Source organism: Pinus tabuliformis, chromosome 2_1, assembly GCF_031772625.1.
Source record: "Pinus tabuliformis cultivar Carrire ecotype Pingquan chromosome 2_1, CPIR1, whole genome shotgun sequence".
Taxonomy (NCBI): domain Eukaryota; kingdom Viridiplantae; phylum Streptophyta; class Pinopsida; order Pinales; family Pinaceae; genus Pinus; species Pinus tabuliformis.
This window is the reverse complement of record NC_142299.1, coordinates 399,433,236-399,447,566: the sequence shown is the minus strand read 5'-3', so window position 1 is coordinate 399,447,566 and position 14,331 is coordinate 399,433,236. Positions and strand designations below refer to the sequence as shown.

Below are 14,331 nucleotides of genomic sequence, written 5' to 3'. Positions count from 1 at the left end.
CTAAAGTCTGAAGGCTTAAATCCAGAATATGTTGAAACTTGAAATTTTTGCAATCAATTATGGAAAGTATTGACATTTACCTTCTGTCTAATCTCCCTTTGATTTTTATTCTAACCTTCAAAACAATATGACAATGATGGGTGGCTTAGTATCTCAATTAAGAACCATTAGGAGATGAACAAGTTGCAATTCTGCAAATGAAAGGAATAGTGATAGAAGATTACTTTGGAATCTCAAGTATTGAACAAGGTCTGGAAGCTTCTTTAAAAGGTCTGCTAAATCTGTCAAAGATTCTCTTGATACAGTCCTAAATGACTAAGAGCTTGCATATTTGAGTATAAGCCTTAGACCTCAATGATGGAATTTATTGCAAGAACAAATGCTGCTGTTACAATGATCTTATGATAAAAGAGTTTCTTGATCTGAAGATCATTGAAAGCATGTAGCTTTGGAAGTTGGAAATAAATGCAATGATGTCAAGGTTACACCATTTGCTAAGCAAGGCAGATATAGTAAGAGGTCGAAGCTCCTCTTCAAGACATCAAGATTTTAGGGATGTTTTGCGTTTGTAATCCCTAGCAAGGGTTTGAACTAGAAAGCCCTAGGGTTTTGTTTTGAGTATAATTTATATAAAAAATAATGTAAATATCGTAATGATAACATTGGTATCACAACTTTCCTCTGAGTATACCAACTTTGTTCATAACAGGTTTGTGGACAAAATCCTAGGACTGATCATTCAATATGTTGATATTGAAAACAATAATGATGAAGTTGGGAAAGAATGCAAGAATGAATGTTACACATCTAGAGTTTGTAAACCCTAGATTAAACTTGAAGAATTATTAGGGTTTGGAGTTAAATCCATAGCTAAACAATTGTTAACCCTAACTAGACAAAAAGGGTTGGAGAAGAAAGCCTAGGGCTTATGGATTGATTGCTTTTGCTTGAAAGAAGAAACCCTAACTCCTAAAGAAATGACATCTTGATGATGAAGTTGATTTGCAGGTTGGATGCAAGAAGGCTAAAGATTAAGAGGGCTCTGACATATTCTCAAGAGATAAGTACTTTATATCTCTCTTTCTTAATTATTACTATTGTTGTCATTTTTATTATCAATGTCTTGTCTTTGTATTCGTTTTGGTTGTGTTTGTTTTTCCTTGGCCTCCTAGCGTGGATTGCAGGTACATAATGAAGGTTACCATAGTTGTGGTAATTAATGAATGGAAGAACAAACTAAAGTTTGTGACGAGAAGACTTGTATTGGATAAAGCTCTGTACTTGGAGGCAACAGACATATAAGCCAAATTGAAACATGTTTTGATCTATGATGAAAACAAGCCAGTTGTGACTTCCGAGATGAAGATGGATAAAAGTTTTGAAGAGCGATGCTGATCTAAATTTGTTGAAGATGAGCCCATGATTTTTCTTCTATGTGATGATATGTTTTTGGCAAGGGCCGAGGACTTCTTTGTCCAGTGTAAGAGGGAGCCGATTGAAGGATCTTTGTCTAATATATTACTATATGAAATTGAAGGTATTGCATAAGCTTGTTGAAATCCTTCAAAAATTTTGTGTGATCACTGCGAGTCCATGGACATCTCCATGATTAGAAATTTGAAGAAATTGCAAGACCCTGATTCTAATCCTTCTTTGTATCATCAACTTATTGGCTCTTGAACTATCTGAAACCTGATATTTGCTATGCTCTGGTGTGCACATTAAATTGCAGCGAAACATATATTGAAATATTTTCTTGACACCATTGAATGGTGAATTGCAGCTGCATGAAATATGATTAGGCTAGATGCACTTATGGATGTTGTTTTAGCCTAGATATCATGAATGAGTATGGTGCATACCTCTGTTGCACTTAACACGACTGAAGTTGAGCATATAGCTGATTGTTTAGCCTGTTGTAAAGCAGTTTGGGATTCAAAAGTTGTCTACAGGTTTGTTTGATCAAGTGTTGGAATTCACTGTGATATATTGTAACAATCAAAGTTGTGTGAAGCTTTTGGAGAATTTGCTTTTCATAATAGCTCGAAGCACATTGAGATCAAGTGTCAGTATATCTGGAATGTTGTCCTAAGAAGAGCTGTGAGGCTCGAATACATTTCTATCGATAAGCTGGTTGCTGATGTTTTGACAAAGCCACTATCCTAAATGAAGTTTGTTTGCTTCTGAGAGGAGCTTGGGATGGTTGAGAATCCCTCTCTTGGAGAGAGGAAACATTGATTGTATAGCATCATGAATCTCCCTTGGGCCTGGCTGAGAAGCCATGGTTTATGGTTGGGAAGATTGTTTTGGTTACTCCCATGGGTCATTGAGTTTGACTGAGAAACCTTATGGTTGGGGAGATTGGTTTTGAGGCTTGGAGTGACTCATTAGGTCATTGTGTTTGACTAAGAGATCAATAGGCTTGGTTAGGGACATTGATTTTGAGTACTCTCCCTTATGTCATTACATTTGATTGAGAGACCATATGGTTGGGGAGATTGACCCTTTTGACATTGAGATTAGGACTCCTTCCTTGGGTCGTGGACTGAGAGACTATATAGTCGGGGAGTTTGATAGTGAGATAGGGATTCCTTTCTTAGGTCATTGAGATTGACTAAGAGATCTGTGTTAATGGTTGGGGAGATGTACCTTGTGTACTCTCTTAGGTCATTGGGTTTGATCGAGAGACCATTGGTATGGTTGGAGAGTTTGATCCTGATTTGAGTCACGTTGTTTGATTGAGAGACCAGTGAGACGGTTGTAGATATTGACTTTGATTACTCCCTTGGGTTATTGTGCTTAAGAAACCATTGCTTATGGTTGGAGAGTTTGGCCTCATGAATAATATTGACTGATCCCATGGTCAGTTGGGCTTTGACCTTGATGCCATTGGGTTTTGGTTTACAGGATGAGTCTGATGTTATGTATCTTTCCTTATGATGAGTCTTATACTTCTGATCTCTCCCTAGGGTTATTATTGAGAGAGCAATGGATTGGTTGGGGAGATTGATCTTGAGAGAGAATGAAAAGTACCTCCCTAACTGAGAGGGAGTGTTGAAAAATGGTAGTTGTGGTATTTTCATTAGTAAAATCGAAAGAGAAAATTTGAATTTATAATTATTGGTTTATTACCCCAAAAAGTGTCCAAGTTGGCCCTCTTAGATCATGTTGGCCTGCCTAAGAGCCATGTCTTTTCGCCTGGATGAATAACTATATATTGAGTCTATTCACTCTCATTCAAGGTAGTTTCAGATCATATCTTGTATCTCTATTTTGGTGCGCAAATATTCTAGGGAACCTTGCGAATCTCTGGCTTATATCTTCTATTGCATGTGTGCAATTCTGTGGCATCCTATCTCTGTGAATCATGCAAGTTCTGTGGCATATGTGAGTTCTGTGGCATCCAATCTCTGTGACTCATGTGAGTTTTGTGGCATCATATATCTTTGACTTTTGCAACTTCTGTGGCACCATATTTTTGTGTCTTATGAAAGTTTTGTGGCATCATATATCTATGACTTATGCGAGTTTTGTGGTACCATATATTTGTGACTTCTAAGTTATGTGGCACCATATTTCTGTGACTTATGCGAGATTTGTGGTACTATCTTTCTGTGGATCATGCAAGGCCTGTGGCTATGGCTAAAGAAAATTTCATACCTAATTGAAGGAATCATTGTATTGTTATTGGAGAGTTGGCTTGGCACTTGTGGGAGGTCATCTTGATGGTGTTGAAGTTTCTAAGTTTACTTAGTTTAGAAACCCTTCATGCACTTTTTCTGATTTCTTCCTACCTACTTGTTATTTTTCTTTAACAAGTTATTTACAAAGTAAATACTGAAAATAAACACCAGTTCATGCTCAACATATTACAGATCAACAACTAAAAGAAACAAGAACAAACACACCACATGATACCATTATTTTTGGACCAATGTCCCCGGAAAAACCAAATGCGGGAAAACTGGTGCAACTATCTGAGGGTTTTCTTATTAAGCAATATCAGAGTACAATCTGGGTGTCGAAACTGGCCTACCCAATAGAGAATTTCCTTAGTAGCTATACCTCAAAGTTTGAGAGAAATCTCGTGGCTGAAACCCTGGAAAATTCTTCCGGCAGCTCCTCAGCACAAAACTGCTCTGCAACCCCAGCGTCTGCACATTCTGGACTGTGTCAGCCCCTCTTTGTCTCACGCTGGCCCTGCGTCAGCCCCAAGAGGCCCTGTGTCACCTTTCTAGGCCTCTGCGTCAGACACGCTGGCCTTTCTGATGCTCTGCGCAACATTTCGCTGCCTCTGCATGGCCCTGCATGAGCCCTTGCTGGCTCTGCGTCACTCTTCTTGGTTGTTGCGCTGCTCTCTTGACACAATCTCTACCCTCTCTGTTTCTCTGTACTCGATGACCCTCAGCTGCTCTCCCGATCACTGATTCTATCTCTCTTAGCAAACCCCACTCTAGAGAATAGAATTGACTGATCACTCTGGTGTACACTCCAAGTGACCCTTAAGCCTCCTGTTATACTTTTCCTGTTGACATCTGAACGACCGAGATTAAGTCCCTAATCAATGGCTAAGATTAGATCTAGCTTGATCCATGTCTTTTGGACCACTCTAACACAGATTCATATTAATACACATTAATATTTTATTTTCCCTAAGTTTAGACTTAGGGACTCCAGTGAAAATATTAATTATTTTAATATCTCCTGATCTGTTTAGAATCTGCCCAAACCCTTTCTGGGTATTGGAGATCTCATGTGCCCCAACCTCTCCACCAAATTTCGTGGCTAGAGCACATCTGATGCTACCCCAAATCAACACTCCCTCTTAGCGAGGACTGTGCTCTAGCAATACTCCTTACTGAGTATTACTCTGATCATCCGGCATCGATACCGGTGCTGATGCCAAGCATTCCTGCCTAACATCCTCTGCATTGCTGCATCCTGTACTGCTGCCCATGGTTCTGCGACTGCCACTGCTGCATCTGTACGACAGCTCCCTCTGCATCCGTGCCACTGTTGGTCCTTCCTCCCATTCTACATCTGCACTGCACCTCCTCTCATCATGTTGCATCGTGCTGCCCACTGCTGCACTGCAACTTAGTTACTTTGAAGTAAGTAATTGATCTCCCAACTGACATCCCTGTTGGGCTAGAAACACCCACTAATGCTGAAGTTCCCTTTGCCACTGGCAAGTGCTCCCTCTCTTTGACCTCTGCGCTGCTGCAACAACTGCCTGCATCTCGCACTTTTGCACACCTCGCTGTGCCTTCTTGCACTGGTGCAACACCCTTGTGCCTCTCGCATTGCTGCAGCCTGCTAGATCTGCGCTGTCTCGAGACTCCTGCACTGTAGCTCTCTTTGCCGCTCCATCCGCATCCGTCTCTACCCACCCAACCAGTGCTGCTACTCCTCATCGGGGCTCCCGTAGCAAGGTCTAATCCAAGAGGCTGGGTACCTCGAGGATCCTGCCCCTCATTGCCTGTAGTCCATCTAACTACAACTCAATGTCTCCCCACTTCTGCTCAAGTGGTGTGTGTGCACTAATGGCACAGTCATCGTCTGTCAAAACTTCCTTCTCTGCTTGTGCTGGCGTTGACTTAGTCTTGGAAGACTCTCCCTTACTCTTCTTCCTTGGGCACTGGGTCGCATAATGACCCATCTCCCCACAGTGAAAGCACTTGATCTTGGAGAGATCTTTCTTCTTTCGCTTCTCCTGCTTTTCCTCAGATGCTAGGGCCACATCCTCCTCCTCCTGCTTGACCTTGATCCCTTTGCTGCTGTTACTAGTCTTCGACTGCCGTCTGATCTCTTCCTGGCAAAGAGCTCCCCACATCTCTTCCCAAGGTGGGAGAGTCCCTCTGCCCAGGATACTCTGGACAAACACTTCCCAATCTTCTGAGACAACATTCAGGGCTGTCCTCACCATAGGTTCCTGATCCGGTGTCGCTCCTATAACAGTAAACTGGTCTCGGATCTCATTTAGTCCTCCGAGGAAGGTGTCAATCGATTAACCCTTCTTCATCAGATACGACCTCATCTGGTTCTCGAGCAACATTCTTCTCTGCACAAAAGTATGTTGGTACAGGTTCTTGAGAGCCTCCCACATCTCACCTGTCGTTTCCTTCTTGGCTATATGTGGTACCACATGATCCTTGACCCCTGCCAAGGATAATGCACTTGGCCCTCGCCATCACCTCTTTGTACTTGTCGTTATCATTGGGGTCAACTGTGATAGCTATAACCTTCAAGGTGAAGTTCTTGACATGATTCTTGTCAAGCACTGATAAGATTCTGGCCTTCTAGACTGCGAAGTTCGATGCTCCGTCCAATCTATCCTGGTCTCTTACCTCGTGTAGTGCCATGATGCTCCTCTACTTCCTTCCTGGAAGTTCTCTGTTCGACTCCTCTGAGTCTCTACTTGCTGTCTGGAAGTTCTCTTCTGGACTCCCTCTGAATCTTGATTTCCCTCCTGGAAATCCTTCTACCGCTTGTCGAGATGCCCCCTACTCTGATTGTCTTGTGCAATTGCACTGCTAATGCAGGTTCCTCGGCTAGAAACCCTCAGCTAGAAACCCTCGGTAACAACTCCTCTGGCCCTGCTCTATCAAGTACTGTTCTGACTACAGTACCTCACTAGCTCCAACTCTGCAATATTTCTGTAGCCTTCTAGACTCCAGCAACTGCCTCTCTGTGAATTGCGTCAGCCCCTATTTGCCTCACGTTGGCTCTGCATCACCCCAGATGGGTCTGCGTTAGCCCTGGGATGCCCTGCGTCAACCCTGTGGCCCTCTACGTCAGCAACGTTGTCCTCTCTGAGGCTCTGCGTAGCTCCCGACTTCTTTTGCGTGGCTCTGGCTGGCTCTGCTACACACTTCTTGGCTTCTGCGCTGCTAGAAACAACTTTTGTCACCTTGGCACCATTGTTTTCTGCTGCTATGCTCCGCTCGGCTGATGTCTTTTAGTCCTCTTGTGATTTGCAATCACGCTCTGATCCCATGTTGAAGTTTCTAAGTTTACTTAGTTTAGAAACCCTTCATGCACTTTTTCTGATTTATTCCTACCATTTTTCTTTAACAAGTTATTTACAAAGTAAACACTGAAAATAAACACCAGTACATGCTCAACATATTCCAGATCAACAACTGAAAGAAACAAGAACAAACACACCACATGACACCATTATTTTTGGACCAATGTGCCCGGAAAAACCTAATGCGGGAAAACCGGTGCAGTTATCCGAGGGTTTTCTTATTAAGCAATATCAGAGTACAATCTGGGTGTTGAAACTGGCCTACCCAACAGAGAATTTCCTTAGCATCTATACCTCACAGTTTGAGAGAAATCTCGTGGTTGAAACCCCGGAAAATCCTTCCGGTAGCTCCTCTACACAAAACTACTTTGCAACCCTAGCGTCTGCCCAATCTAGACTGCGTCAACCCCTCTCTGTCTCACGCTGGCCCTGTGTCAGCCTTTCTTGGCCTGCGTGGGCCCCAAGAGGCCCTGCGTCAGCCTTTCTTGGCCTGCGTGAGCCCCAAGAGGCTCTGCGTCAGCTTTTTGGGCCTCTTTGGTGCTCTGAGCAGCACTTGATTGCCTCTATGTGGCCTTGCATGAGCCCTTGTTGGCTCTGCGTCACTCTCCTTGGCTGCTGCACTGCTCTCCCCGACACAATCTCTGCCTTCTCTTACTCAATGCCCCTCAGCTGCTCTCCCGACCACTGATTCTATCTCTCTTATCAAACCCTGCTCTAGAGAATAGAATGACTGATCACTTTGGTGTACACTCCAAGTGACCCTCAAGCCTCCTCTTATACTTTTCCTGTTGACATCTGAACGGCCGAGATTAAGTCCCTAATCAATGGCCAAGATTAGATCTGGCTTGATTCATGTCTTTTGGACCACTATAACACAGATTCATATTAATACACATTAATATTTTATTTTCCCTAAGTTTAGACTTAGGGATTCCATTAAAAATATTAATTATTTTAATATCTCCTAATCTGTTTAGAATCTGCCCAAACCCTTTCTAGGTATTGGAGATCTCATGTGCCCCAACCTCTCCACCAAATTTCGTGGCTAGAGCACATCCGATGCTACCCCAAATCAACAGATGGTCAGTTTTTGTCTATGTGATCTTATTAAAGATATGCTATTTTGATTGATGTATATGTTGATGAATTAAACTCTCTCATAAGGAAAGTACATATACTCAGAGGAATGCTCTGATACGACTGTAACGAACAAAGTTAATTCAATATATTCAATATGCTGGAAATAATACTGAGAGGGGGGTGAATCAGTATTATCAAATTCTTTTCAATATATCTTCCTTATTTATATTCTTCAAATATTGATCATTACTTTGTATGTCAGTATCATAAAATAATGAGCATGAACAAGAAAAACAGATAGTCACACCAAAGAACACCAGATATAAGGTGGAAACCCAATGTGGGTGAAAACCACCTGCTGCAATATGTCTCTATCTTCTTTCAATTAGAAACTCCTTTTACAATGATTTTGTACTGGTGCAGTCCTTTACCAGTATGCAGGCTACAACCTGCAGAGAGCTACAACTCTCTCTCGTTTTCCAGTCTCTCCTGGAAGGGAGCTACAACCCCCTACTTCTTTTCTTTCAAGGACCACTTTTCATAAATTTTCAAACTGGATCCAAGAATATCAAATAATCATCAAGTACATGCAAATTACCCAAACTCCTTATATAATCAACCAAGAATCACCCAACTTCTCATAATGCTGTAAACAGAAAGATAGTACCAGAAATATAAACCCAGAACTCTGTAGCAGGAGATAAAAGCTAACCAACAAATGTTTCAAGACAGATCCGCAGTTTTTCCTTATCTGGACTGCGTGACTCCGCACCCCGCCTTCTGTTTTCCTGCGTATCCACGCAGAGCTCTGTCTGCTTCGCTGCGTATCCCCGCAACTCGCCTTTCACCTGACTGCGAACCTTTGCTGTGCCAACGCACCTGCTTCTTCTATCGCGCCGCGTACTTCTATGTATATCCGCAGCTTCTCCTTCTATCGCGCCGCGTATCTCTGACCTTGCTCCGCACTGCTTCTTCTGGCTCGCTGCGCACCTCCGCACTGTACCCTCTGTTATGCCGCGTACCTTTACTGCATCTCCGCACTGCGCCTTCGATCGCGCTGCGATCCCACGCACTGTGTCTTTCTGTGGGCCGCGTACCACCGCACTGCACCTTTCACCGAGCTGCGGTCCTCCGCACCTGAACCGTGAAATACCTGCGGACCTTTGATTTGAACCGAATTAACAAACCTCCGAAGAGCCACTGACAGTCAGATGCCCAGATCTGATCATGCGCCCGAGAGATCACACTTCATAGATTCACTTTTAACTTCACTTTTATATAGATCAAGCCTTTTAAACCGATAAACCAATATTTCAGATCTTAAGATATTCAATTTGCAAAGATACATTAGCCAAGTGATCTCCTTCCCTATTTATAGTCAAGCCCTTATTCACACCATGGGACAAAACCATCAATAACCAATACAAGGGATCAAACCGGGGCTAAATTAGATCCTATACCACGGGCCAAAACCATAGAATCAAGAACGGCGGGCTAAATACCACGGGCCAAACATAAGAAACCCCACGTGAGCGCACTTCTCTGCCTTGAAGTGAGTGAACTGGGGTCCGCACCTCATGAACGGGTAACCTGCGGTATGAACGCACTTCCTGGCCGGCGTACCTGCGGGTCCACACCTTTTGAACCATTCACCTGCGTGCCTCTTAATTTCCAACATTTTGAGAGCCTGAACAGAGCATTGCCACTTGAGTGAGTTGCCATCAAGTACAATACCTGTAACATAGAGCCATACCAGAATCATAATGCCAACACAATATACATTACTTGTCCTATTATGGATGTTTACATCTTTGAAATATTTTATTTCTTTTTCTCTTTTTTTAGATTTTTTTTCTTTTATGGCCAAGGGCCAATTGGCGAAGATGGAGGAACTCCAAGCTCTGTGTAGCGAAATGCTTCAATTGCACGACAACAAGGTTGACAAAGACTTTAATGGTCAAAGGATGGGATTAGAGAATGTGGCTCTGATACCAACGTAACGAACAAAGTTCGTATACACAGCGGAATAATCTTCAAAATACTTCAAAGATGTAAACATCCATAGTAGGATAAGTAATGTATATTGAATAGTGTATACAAGAATTGATGTGATATTTATAATTAGGGTGAAGGCCTACTTATATACCCTAGGCAGATACCTCTTTACGAACGATCATGCCCTTAGGGACATACCTCTTAATTAATTAATTACTCGTTAATTAATCATTATGTATTATTATTAATGTTTACATTATTTGTATTATTTTTATAATATTATATTATTTTATCATAAGAAGGGTTGAGTTTTTTCTCATGGAGGTCGAGAGCTGCTTTTGGAAAAAGATTGCGACAATGTTATCATCTGTTCTATGAGGCCGAGTCAAAGGGTTAGAGAAGCAGCGAGGTAATCGAGATTTTGGAGGTTGAAGAGAAAGGTCAAGTTTTGCTTAGGGTTAGGTTAAGGCCAATGAAGAAGATATATAACCTTTGAGGGAGGTCGAGTGCCTCAGCTAGTGTGAACATAAATGCTGAGAAGGATAAAGGGTGAACTAGAGGGTTTCTGTGAATGTGAATAGTACTAAATTATAACAACTCACCTTGTGAGATCATAAGCCAAGAGGGAAGTCACATATATGAAGTGGAAGCGTATATGCCCCAGAGAAGGAGGCCAAAATTATTTCTCCACAGTCTGATTTGCTGGAAGGCACAAAAACAGCTGATGTTAAGGGTTCTTAAGGTTGCCGAGTTTTCTCCGAGGTCCTGGAGAAGGAGAAACCACACTGTTGGTACAGATCTATGTCTTGTGTGGGGTCCAAAGCCCTAGATTTATGTGGAGGTAGGCCAAAAGGCCTGAAATGACAAGACAAAGAAGGGCTGCAACTTTTTGAAGCTAGGTCGCAGACATGAAAGAGGGCCAAGACGGCTCGAGGACCTGTAGAAGAGGGTCGAGGCACTACATGCCTAAGAAGAGGCCGACGTAGGATTGTAAGGGCTACTATTATGAAGAATTTGAGTTGTTGAGTGTGATATTTGAAGTTTGTTCAAGAAAGGACCATTGAATAGCAAGGGTAAAAGGCTATTATGCAGTGAGTCTGATGGACAAAATTTAGTGTGAGTTGTTGAAGTATTCTGAGGTTGATATATGTAGGAGATCTAAAGGAATAGATCATTGTGAGTAGCTGATATGACAAAGATATGGAAAGAGCTAGATCAGTGTATGAAAGTGTGGCAAAAGACAACCATGTGACATTAACAAATGAGGACAAAAAGGGATGGTACTACAAGGGTTGTATTAGCAAGTAAGTCATGTGTATTTGTTCTCCCTTAATTTGGTAGATTGCAGATCTAAAGAAGCAAATCTCAAGCCCTATTTTTGTAGACCTTGTTTACTAGCTGTACTAGGGATCAAGGGCCATGCATTAGAGAAATTTTGAGATCTAGAATAGGCCTCCTAAGGAATATTATAAAATAATAGTGTAAATACTAAAATAAGATTGGATTACCTCATCAAATTTTGGAGGGAAAAGAGAAAAAAATAAATTTTCAACTCGTAATTTCAACTTACCTCCCCCACAATTTTAATCAAATTTTGAGCGTGAGCACAAAAATCACGTTTTTTCATGTATTTCTCATTTTTCGTATAGTAGTGTCCATCTAAAGTATGCAACATGGGTACTCCTTGGATGAGGAATTAAATTCCGCATTCAACGAGTTCTCGCACTTGAAATTTGAGTAAAACTGTGGGGAGATAAGTTGAAAATATGACTTGGAAAGGTAGTTTTTATTTTTTACCTTTTTAATCCAAAAATGGTGAATCATCTGCCATGGTTGACATCATCATCTTGAATCCTATTGATTCTTATAAAGTTGATTTTGGTTGTACATTTTTGTTTTGAGGCCTATTTTTGACCTCAAAATTTCTTTAATGATCCCTTGTATGAGAGCCCCATGATTCTTTTATTGATGGACTAATAAAATAATTGTCAATAAAAGAATCGAGCTTTGGGCTCAAATATCTATGTACTTAATTGATTTCACTGCTGAAGATTTTCGTTGTGCAAAGTGCTTGTAAGTTGAGTGTTCCTAGTGTGTTTGTGTGTGTGATTAGCCTCAGACCATCTAAGGCCCAAGGAAAATTCAACACTTTGTATTAAGTTATAAGTTTTGAGTGATCAACTCTTAACATATAAACTGTTGAAATTATATGGCAGTTGCGGTAGAATACAATTTTTTTGCTTTGATACTCACTCCCTAATGATTTTCAAACAATATTTCTCAAGTCACTGATATCATTGAATAATTACACAAAAAATTTCAATAGTAAATGCAACTGAAACAATTAGGATCATAGAAAGACAACTGTGCATAGTAGACAATTTTTCAAAAACGCCGAACCTTGGAGAAAACCCATCAATATTTCTTGAGGAGAATTTGTCTTTTAGCAAGGTTTACAAATCACAAATTTGTCTAGAAAATTGTGCCAATAATAGAAGTCAAATACCATTCAAACTTGGTCAAACTATTGTTTAGTCAACATTGGTCAAATAGTAAAAAAGTAAACTTAGTGATCAAGCTTTGGCTTTGTCAAACTCAGCCCTATTGTCAACTCCCACAATCAAATTTGCATTTGCGGTTGCAGTCAAACTTGCACATGCAGTCTCCAAAAACTTGGTCAAATAACTCGATTAACTTAGTCAAATTTTGTCAAAACAGATCAGTCAACTCTTAGTCAAACTCGATGAACGTAGTCACACGTGCGGCTTCAAGAAGCGCAGAAATGATGATGATTCTCCAAAACAAATTTCTCCTTAGCTGAAAATTTCTCCTCCACTAGAAAAGATAAAATGAGCTTGCTATGTTGATAATTTGCCTCTCACATGCTTGTCTATTTATATAAAGCTCTAATGTTGAGTGGAGACCCATTAAGGGGCACCTCATCACAAGAAACCCCCTTAATAATGGAGCCTACGTCACAATTCAACATTAGACTAGAATTGTTTACCCCATTGTTGGGTGAAAAACCCCAATCAATAAACAATTCAAACCTGTTTTATAAAAATAGATTGCTCCATCCCAGAGCACAATGTCAGCATCGTGGGCCAATTTCCCCTAGAGAAATTAGCATGGCCTCGTGGAGAAAGACTACCCTTGGGCAATTCACCCCTAGCCAAATCGGCATGGCCCCTTGGATGAATGTATCATTCTCCCCTTGTCAAATCAGCATGATCCCATGGGAGAATGTTTGCCCGATGCTACAAAAACTTCAACATAAACCACTTTACCAATGGTTTGTGGACTGATGGCCACGGATGTGACATTATAGCTGGTTATGAGTCTTTTTGTCATGTTCCCCAAAATGCTATTTCCATTTTTGTTCCTTTATTAAAGACATATTTGATTCCAACTTTGTGGCTGAATTTTTGTAATACTTTATGAATAACTTTTTTGTACCTTATTAGTTAATAAAGGTTAACTATTTGCTTATATTATTTGTCCCATTTGACATTGTTTCTGGTAGAATACTCATGGAAGTGATTACTCTCTTTTTTGCAGGGTGGTGGGATATTGAGTCGTGTACTCAACATTAGACTAGAATTGTTTACCCCACTGTTGTGTGAAAAAACCCAATCAATAAACAATTCAAACTTGTTCTATTAAAAATAGATCACTCCATCCCGGAGCACAATGTCAACATTGTGGGTCAATTTCCCCTAGCCAAATCAGCATGGCCCCATGGGAGAAAGACTACCACTGGGCAATTCACCTATAGCCAAATCGGTATGGCCCCTTGGATGAATGTATCATTCTCCCCTTGTCAAATCAGCATGATCCCATGGGAGAATGTCTGCCCGATGCTACAAAAACTTCAACATAAACCACTTTACCAATGGTTTGGGGACTTATGGCCATGGATGTGACATTATAGCTGGTTATGAGTCTTTTTGTCATGTTCCCCAAAACACTATTTCCATTTTTGTTCCTTCACTAAAGGCATTATTGATTCCAATTTTGTGGCTGAATTTTTGTAATACATTTATCAATAATTTTTTTTTTCCTTGTTAGTTAATAAAGGCTGATGATTTGCTTATATTAGTTGTCCCATTTGACCATTTCTTCTAGAATACTCATGGAAGTGTTATTCTCTTTTATTGCAGGGTGTGGGATACTGAGTTCGTATTTTTTCAGCCTCATGAATCTCATATACCTTATCTTCTTCAGTT

The 14,331-nt window shown here is 41.0% G+C and overlaps 1 protein-coding gene across 2 annotated transcripts in view; it reads left to right on the top strand.

The window, feature by feature from the left end:
- Positions 1 to 14,331, top strand: part of REV3 (recovery protein 3) — a 410,344-nt gene that overhangs the window by 86,806 nt on the left and 309,207 nt on the right. The gene's annotated exons all lie outside the window — the stretch shown is intronic.